This window comes from Megalobrama amblycephala, linkage group LG2 (genome assembly GCF_018812025.1).
Source record: "Megalobrama amblycephala isolate DHTTF-2021 linkage group LG2, ASM1881202v1, whole genome shotgun sequence".
NCBI lineage: Eukaryota > Metazoa > Chordata > Actinopteri > Cypriniformes > Xenocyprididae > Megalobrama > Megalobrama amblycephala.
Genome location: NC_063045.1, coordinates 56077155 through 56084321, shown reverse-complemented (window position 1 = coordinate 56084321; position 7167 = coordinate 56077155). Strand labels below are relative to the sequence as shown.

Sequence of the window (7167 nt, the reverse complement as noted above, 5' to 3'; positions counted from 1 at the left end):
TTGTCTTGACCGCATGGTCAAAAAATTGCTCTGCTAAACACTAAAACAAATTCATCCACTCCTGCACTTTGCATGAGCTCTGTAAGCAATACCAGACTAAATGATTTCAAATTTTCAGGTATGTGGAGACGTAATGTGTGATGACATTTCTTTTGAGTATCCCTTTACGTCACCAAGCCTAGTATTGTGACCCGATGATAAATGCAGAGTGTCTCTGACATTTACATAATCCCGGTACGGCTCTCTCACTCATCCTCAATATTCACCTCACTGTTTGCAATACATTTGATTTGTTTGGGTGTGGAAATCATGAATAGAAAATTAGCAGTCTTAATAAGCTGTATTTTATTAGATTGTAAACATTCAATAATGCTGGACAATGTGTTGATAATAATAAACTGCATTGTGCCACCTTAAGCTAAAGGAGTACATTTTAATATACATAGGCACAATTGTGCCTTAAAAAAGATTACAGGACTGACAACAGAGTTGAATTTAGTGCTGATATTTCTACAAATGCCCAAATTTCAATGAACAGTTGATAACTATTTTTAAAAAAAATGGTAACAGGGATGAAATTTTAAGGTCACTGCCTACAGACAAACATTATCAACTGTTATAAAAAAAATAAAATAAAATAGATTCATAAAAAAAGATGAGACTTTAATTTGTAAATGGTCTTGAAAGGATGATGTCATTATGTTTTTTTATGGAATATTTCATTATTTAAAAGGTGAAAATATGATAGTAACAGGCTTGATTTTAGGCTTGATCTTTTTAAAATAAATCTTTATATATATATTCACAACATTATTGTTTTTATTGTATTTTTTATCAAATTGATCCATCTATTGCAAAACGTGGACTAGAAGGGATACTGACATTATGATTAATTTTTAATTTATGGAATACTACATTACATTAAAAGGTGAAAATATGATGGTAACAGGGTTATGTTTTTTAATTTATGGAATATTTCATTATTTAAAAGGTGAAAATGTGATAGTAACAGGGTTGACTTTTAGTGTTTTTTTTAAATAAATCATTCTAACTATGATCTAAAAAATAGAATTAGGACAAAAAGCATGTCAATGAAAATTAATTTATGCATTTATTTATTTATTTTCAGCAAGGATGCAGGAAACTGACCAAAAGTGACAGCACATTGTTAGAAGAATTCTATTTCAAATAGAAAAATTCTATTTCTGAATAGAAATATATATATATATATATATATATATATATATATATATATATATATATATATATATATGTATACACACACACATAACATTATTGTTTTTAATTAATGCATCTATTAAAAAACGTGGACTATATAATATAATGACATTATGATACATTTTTAATTTATGGAATATTTGATTACATTAAAAGGCAAAAATATGATTGTAACAGGGTTGAATTTTAGTCCTATAAATAATGTATTATTCTAACTAAAATCTAAAAATATAGTATGGAATATAAAATATATATAGTATCAAAATGATGTGCACATTTGTTGATACAGTAAGGAGATGTTGGAAAGGGATGGCACATGTATTAGTGTAGAATGACCCTTATGTCTTTCCTCTATGAATAAATGTAAAAACAGGCACTAGAGCAGAGATGTATTGAGTCTGACAGGCTTCTCTCATGCGTTTCATTTCTGCTACATGCTTGATACAAGCCGCATAATTAATCAGAGATCCTTTTTGCCCCTGCCATGTCTCTTCAGATGTGCATGTTTATGTGTTTACCCTTGAACATTTGTATGAATGTTGTTCATTTTATTCATATAGTGGGCAGCCTGTGTGAATCTCAACTCTTCAAAAGCCTTTGCTCTTCAGAAACCCGAAAGCATTCAAAGTCGCTTGCATCCTGACAGATGTCACACTATTTATTTCACAGGTTTTATACACAAGCCCATTTTTCGGCAGCCATAGATTAACAGTCCCGTGGGGCTGGACAATATCATCTGAAAGAGGATATAAAAAAGATGGTAGTTGCATTCATGCTCAGTGGGAAAGGAAAGACTGTAATAAAAAAGAATAACTGCAGTGATCTAATCGAAGGCCAGATGGCAGGAGATGATGGAGGGTTGCTTGCCAGTGGAGTGGGAGGGGATCCAACCCTGGCACGCTCGCCCCGTGGTGTCACAGCGACACAAATATGACACTAGCAACCAACGCTGCCCCGCGGTGCCAGCTGATGAGGTCACAACTGTAAACTATTTAACTAGGTGTTTTAAAGCCACACTTCATACATTGTAACCTTAAAGGGACAGTTAACCCAAAAATAATAATTTGCAGAATGTTGGTAATCAAAACTGAAAAGACATCTTCCACAGACTAAAGAAAGTCATACAGTTTTGGAACAACATGAGGTTGAGTAAATGATTACAGAAGTTTCATCTTTGTGTGAACCTTCCCTTTTCCCTTCTTAATTCCCTTCTAATGTGATCATTCATGTAGAATTCTTTTAACCTCTTCAAAGAAAAGCCATAAGTGCTCAAGTATGCTCTCAATAAAAATGTAGCATTCAAATTAGCCGCAAAGAAAATGTCTTTCTGTTGACCCATCTGACAGCGAAACTGAAATTATAAAGCTGACATTTTTCTCAGCCCAGTGAGCCCATGTATTTTACTTTATTTTAAAAAGTTAGAGAAATGCATGTGCTTTTCTCCATTTTGGGGTTAAAAAAAGTTAATAACAAGTTATTAATTTTTAAGTACATTTAATTTATTAAAGCAGTTGTGAGGAAAATTACATAAACTCATAATAAATGCATAATAATACATTTCTTTCTTTCTTTCTTTTTTTTTACATTTAAAGTAAAATGCTTTAACATGAATCAATCTATTACAGGTTCTTATAATAACAATCCACATGTACCAGATGTGGGCCGGATCTGGGCTGCATTATGTTGCTGTCTGGGACACTACCATATCAAATGAAAGAACAGAAAGAGCAAACAAACACTTTACATGCATTTTTTTATCAACGCTTGAATGTGGGTACGTTTCAGTTTTAAAAAATCAACATTTTGAACAAAAAGCTGAGAAAATCGCGTTTTTGTTAAAGACTCATCCGGATCGGATTCAGAATGATGATCAAAACAGATGGAATAGATTGTGATCTTCAACACACAATTTCATTCTGCAGTTTTGATTTATATGCTGTTGAATGTTTGATGATCGTGTTACCTTACATGTGCGTCAGCAATTTTCTATCATTTGTTTCTACTTCCTTTTTTCAAAGATGCTGTACTATTTCAGAAGATGTGTAACAGCGCCCCTGCCGTATAACAGTGAAAACATATTTATACATATATTTTATTTTACATATTTAAATACTTTTATTTTGTACAGGGAATTTAGCTTGCTACAAAAAGCTACCGCAGCTCTGATTAGCCATACAACAAGATATCGCGATAACAACTTTTGATCAGGCATTAAAGGGTTAGTTCACTAAAAAATGAAATTTCTGTCATTTATTACTCGCCCTCATGTCGTTCCAAACCCGTAAATCCTTCGTTCACCTTCGGAACACAAATTAAGATTTTTTTTATGAAAATGTAAATAAAAACTTTGTTAAAATAGTAAACGTGACTGCAGTGGTTCAATCTTAATGTTATGAAGCGACAAGAATACTTTTTGTGCGCAAAAACAAAACAAAAATAATGACTTTATTCAACAAATTCATCTCTCCCCTGTCATTCTGCTACACTATTTACATTGCAGTGCTTTCAGGTTATACGTCAGAATGCCGGCTCAATATTGTCCGGCTCCTGTGTCAGCATCACACGCATGCGTCGTGCTCACGTGATCAGCGTCGGCCAATACTGAGCCGGCGTTCTGACGTAAACACGGAAGCTCTTCACTGCGTCAACTGCTTACTGACAGAGTAGAGAAGAAATCTTTGAATAAAGTCGTTATATTTAATTTGTTTTTGTGCATGTCGTAATTACATAAATACAACTTTGTATGCTTTCGAATCGCTCTCACTGTACTTTGATGTCATAAACCCATTGATATATTGATTTAATATACCTTAAATCTGCAGTGGTCAGGTGGTACAGCGGCCATGTGGTACAAGCCGTACCTCTCAGAAAATTATGAGTTTATACGTTATTTATATACACGTAATTACCCGTGCAACATATAATTACAAGTTCTTCAAGCATGTGAAGGCTATTTAAAGTTCAGAATCGTAATGATAATTATGACATTGCATGAACGCAGCCTACATCCACCTGTTGTTACTGTCACGTGACCTACCAGCATCAGTGTCACGTTGGTTTGGGCTTTGGTTCAAGTTTATGCTTCCATGTCTTTTATTTTGTAATTTTGCCTTAGTCATGTTTTAGTCGATTACTAATGACACCGGAAAATCTTTTCAATGTTGGCCGATGTTGCCATCTATTTTCAATGAATAGCTAAAGACAAAAAGTCGCTAAATATCGCTAGATGACGTAATATGCCAATTGTCTGCAGTTTATCTGTTTTCTCTCCTAATCCATGCTCACATATTGTAATTTTAATATATTGATAACAAAATGTCCTGTTTCATTTATATATTTTCTATCAGACAACTGAACAAGTTTGATATAGTGGCTGACTACATGTTAACCAGCAATCCAAAATGCCGCTAGATTTGGCGCTAGCTGCTTTTTTGAAAAAAGGTCGCTACAGGGGTCTGAAAAATCACTAATCTAGTGACAAAGTCCCTAAATTTGGCAACACTGAAGCGTCATAAATGACTGAAAATTCTGTCAGTGGCATGGAAAGAGTTCAATTTTGGTCACGAGTAAAAAAACAAAACAAATTTAAATGGAGAATATTATCATCGGATTTAGCATTGTTTTAAATTGCCAATTAAACTTCAACAATATAGTCTAGATTCACATTATGCGATGTGATATAAATGTGAAGAAACTCTTTTTCTAGCAGGTTTTCCAGTCAAATTTCAAGTTCTCCGATCAATTTTTAACACACACCTTATCTGCCATTTCTGGAATGGGCAATTATAAAGAATCTGCTCTCATAATGGCGTGACAGCGGGTGCCGGGGCTGAAGTCACCCTGGGGGTAAAGAGGACTGTCGGGTCTTTGAGCGCACTGCAATTCTCAGGGGTTTTATCTCCCTTTGAAATCACGCTGGTCTTTATCAGAACTCCTCAGCAGACCAGATGTGCCTGAATAGGCTCTCCCTGAGCAAAGTTACTTACAAAAAGACACAGGTGCCCTTAGAGCAGAAGACAGGCTGTGAGTCTGCATTTGATAATCCTCATTTTTGGAGCATGTGACTAGAATGTGCTTTAATTTGTGGTGATTCACCCAGGGTTCATGTCAAGCAGCAGCCATGGCGCCACAGCCGTGCTGTTGAGACCTGCATGAGAATACAAAGAGACGAAACAATGAATGCACAGCAAGAATAGACATGAACAGTGTGTGATGATAATGCTAAAACTTACTTAGCTAAAACTACATTTTCACATTTTATGAAGAACATGTGAAACTCAATGCCAGGGTGTTCTGGGTGGTTTCCAGTGTGTTGCTATGCTGTTTTTGTTGTTGTTTATTTTTATTTTATTTTTTACATGTTGCTATACAGGTTCTATGGGATTCTGGATCTTATTTTTAGCATGCTGTTATGCAGTTGCTAGGGTGTACTGAGTGGTTAGTGTGTTGCTATGAAGTTGCTATGGCATTCTGAGTCTTTTTTTGGCATGTTGCTATGCAGTTACTGTGGTGTTCTGTGTGGTTTTAGTGTGTTGCTATGTGGTTAAATACCGTTGTGGCGCTCTTTAAAATGACGTGAAGATCGCTGTTCCCGCCTCAGATCAGATCAAGCGAAGCAGCAGGGCGAAGCGCGCGTTAACTGATCATCTCTTCCTCTTTATTACGTTACAGTACGAAATAAACATCAGAAGGTAAGTTAAATGATATAGTACAACTTACCGAAATCTTTATTATGTCCCATGTAATTACTCAGTCGGTGTTTTAACCGCGGAAAAGCCTGAATAATACAGCTTGAGAACAATGTCACATAACATCACATTTACCTCAGAAAAGCCATTCAGTGACCACAAACTCGTTAGTCAGGTAAAAAGTTAACTCTAGAGAGGAGCATTTTGCTAAATATATACACCATAATACATATTCATTATATTTTTGTTCCATTATGTTTTGAATAAATTTGTATGTGAGATCAACGGAGCTGCTAATGTGTCTCTTTACAACATGAAGAAACTCAGTGTTGTATTGTAGCCAATCACAGGGATTTCTGTTGAAAATAATGACCAATCTAACAAGTTATCGGTTGTCCTAACTGGTCCTAACCAGCCGCGATGGTGACACGTGACGATTTTATTTTAGTCGCGGCTGGAACAACAACACAAAGTAGGCTATGGCGATGTTAATATCAGGTAGCCTAATGTTTATGTGCTTTATTTAATGTGAAAAGCGTGTAACGTGACTTTGAATATCATAGTGCTCCCAGCTTTTAGCCGTAAAGCAACAATGGATAATTCACCTCAGATCTTGATATTAAAGGGTTAGTTCACCCAAAAATGAAAATTCTGTAATTTATTACTCACCCTCATGGCGTTCCACACCCGTAAGATCTTCGTTAATCTTCGGAACGCAAATTAAGATATTTTTGTTGAAATCCGATGACTCCGTGAGGCCTTCATAGGGAGCGATGACACTTCCTCTCTCAAGATCCATAAAAGTACTAAAAACATATTTAAATCAGTTCATGTGAGTACAGTGGTTCAATATTAATATTATAAAGCGATTAGAATATTTTTGGTGCACCAAAAAAAAAACCAAAATAACGACTTATTTAGTGATGGCCGATTTCAAAACACTGCTTCAGGAAGATTCAAAGCATTATGAATCAGCGTGTTAAGTTACGTAACAGTCGGTGTTATGTTGAGATTCGCCTGTTCTTCGGAGGTCTTTTAAACAAATGAGATTTATATAAGAAGGAGGAAACAATGGTGTTTGAGACTCACTGTATGTCATTTCCATGTACTGAACTCTTGTTATTCAACTATGCCAAGGTAAATTCAATTTTTAATTCTAGGGCACCTTTAATATTAGCTATAGTAGGCCTAATCTAGCACCAACTGACTCCCTGTATAGTTTACAGCATTAGTTTAGATT

At 35.1% G+C, this 7167-nt stretch overlaps 1 long non-coding RNA gene across 1 annotated transcript; it reads right to left on the bottom strand.

Annotated features, from left to right (window-relative positions):
• Positions 1–1403: 1403 nt before the first annotated feature.
• On the bottom strand, positions 1404–6318 carry LOC125262348. The gene is made up of 4 exons (XR_007183551.1): positions 6063–6318; positions 5791–5894; positions 4996–5386; positions 1404–1975 (listed from the first exon to the last, which is right to left on the bottom strand). It is a non-coding gene; the product is annotated as an uncharacterized LOC125262348 (long non-coding RNA).
• Positions 6319–7167: the final 849 nt, after the last annotated feature.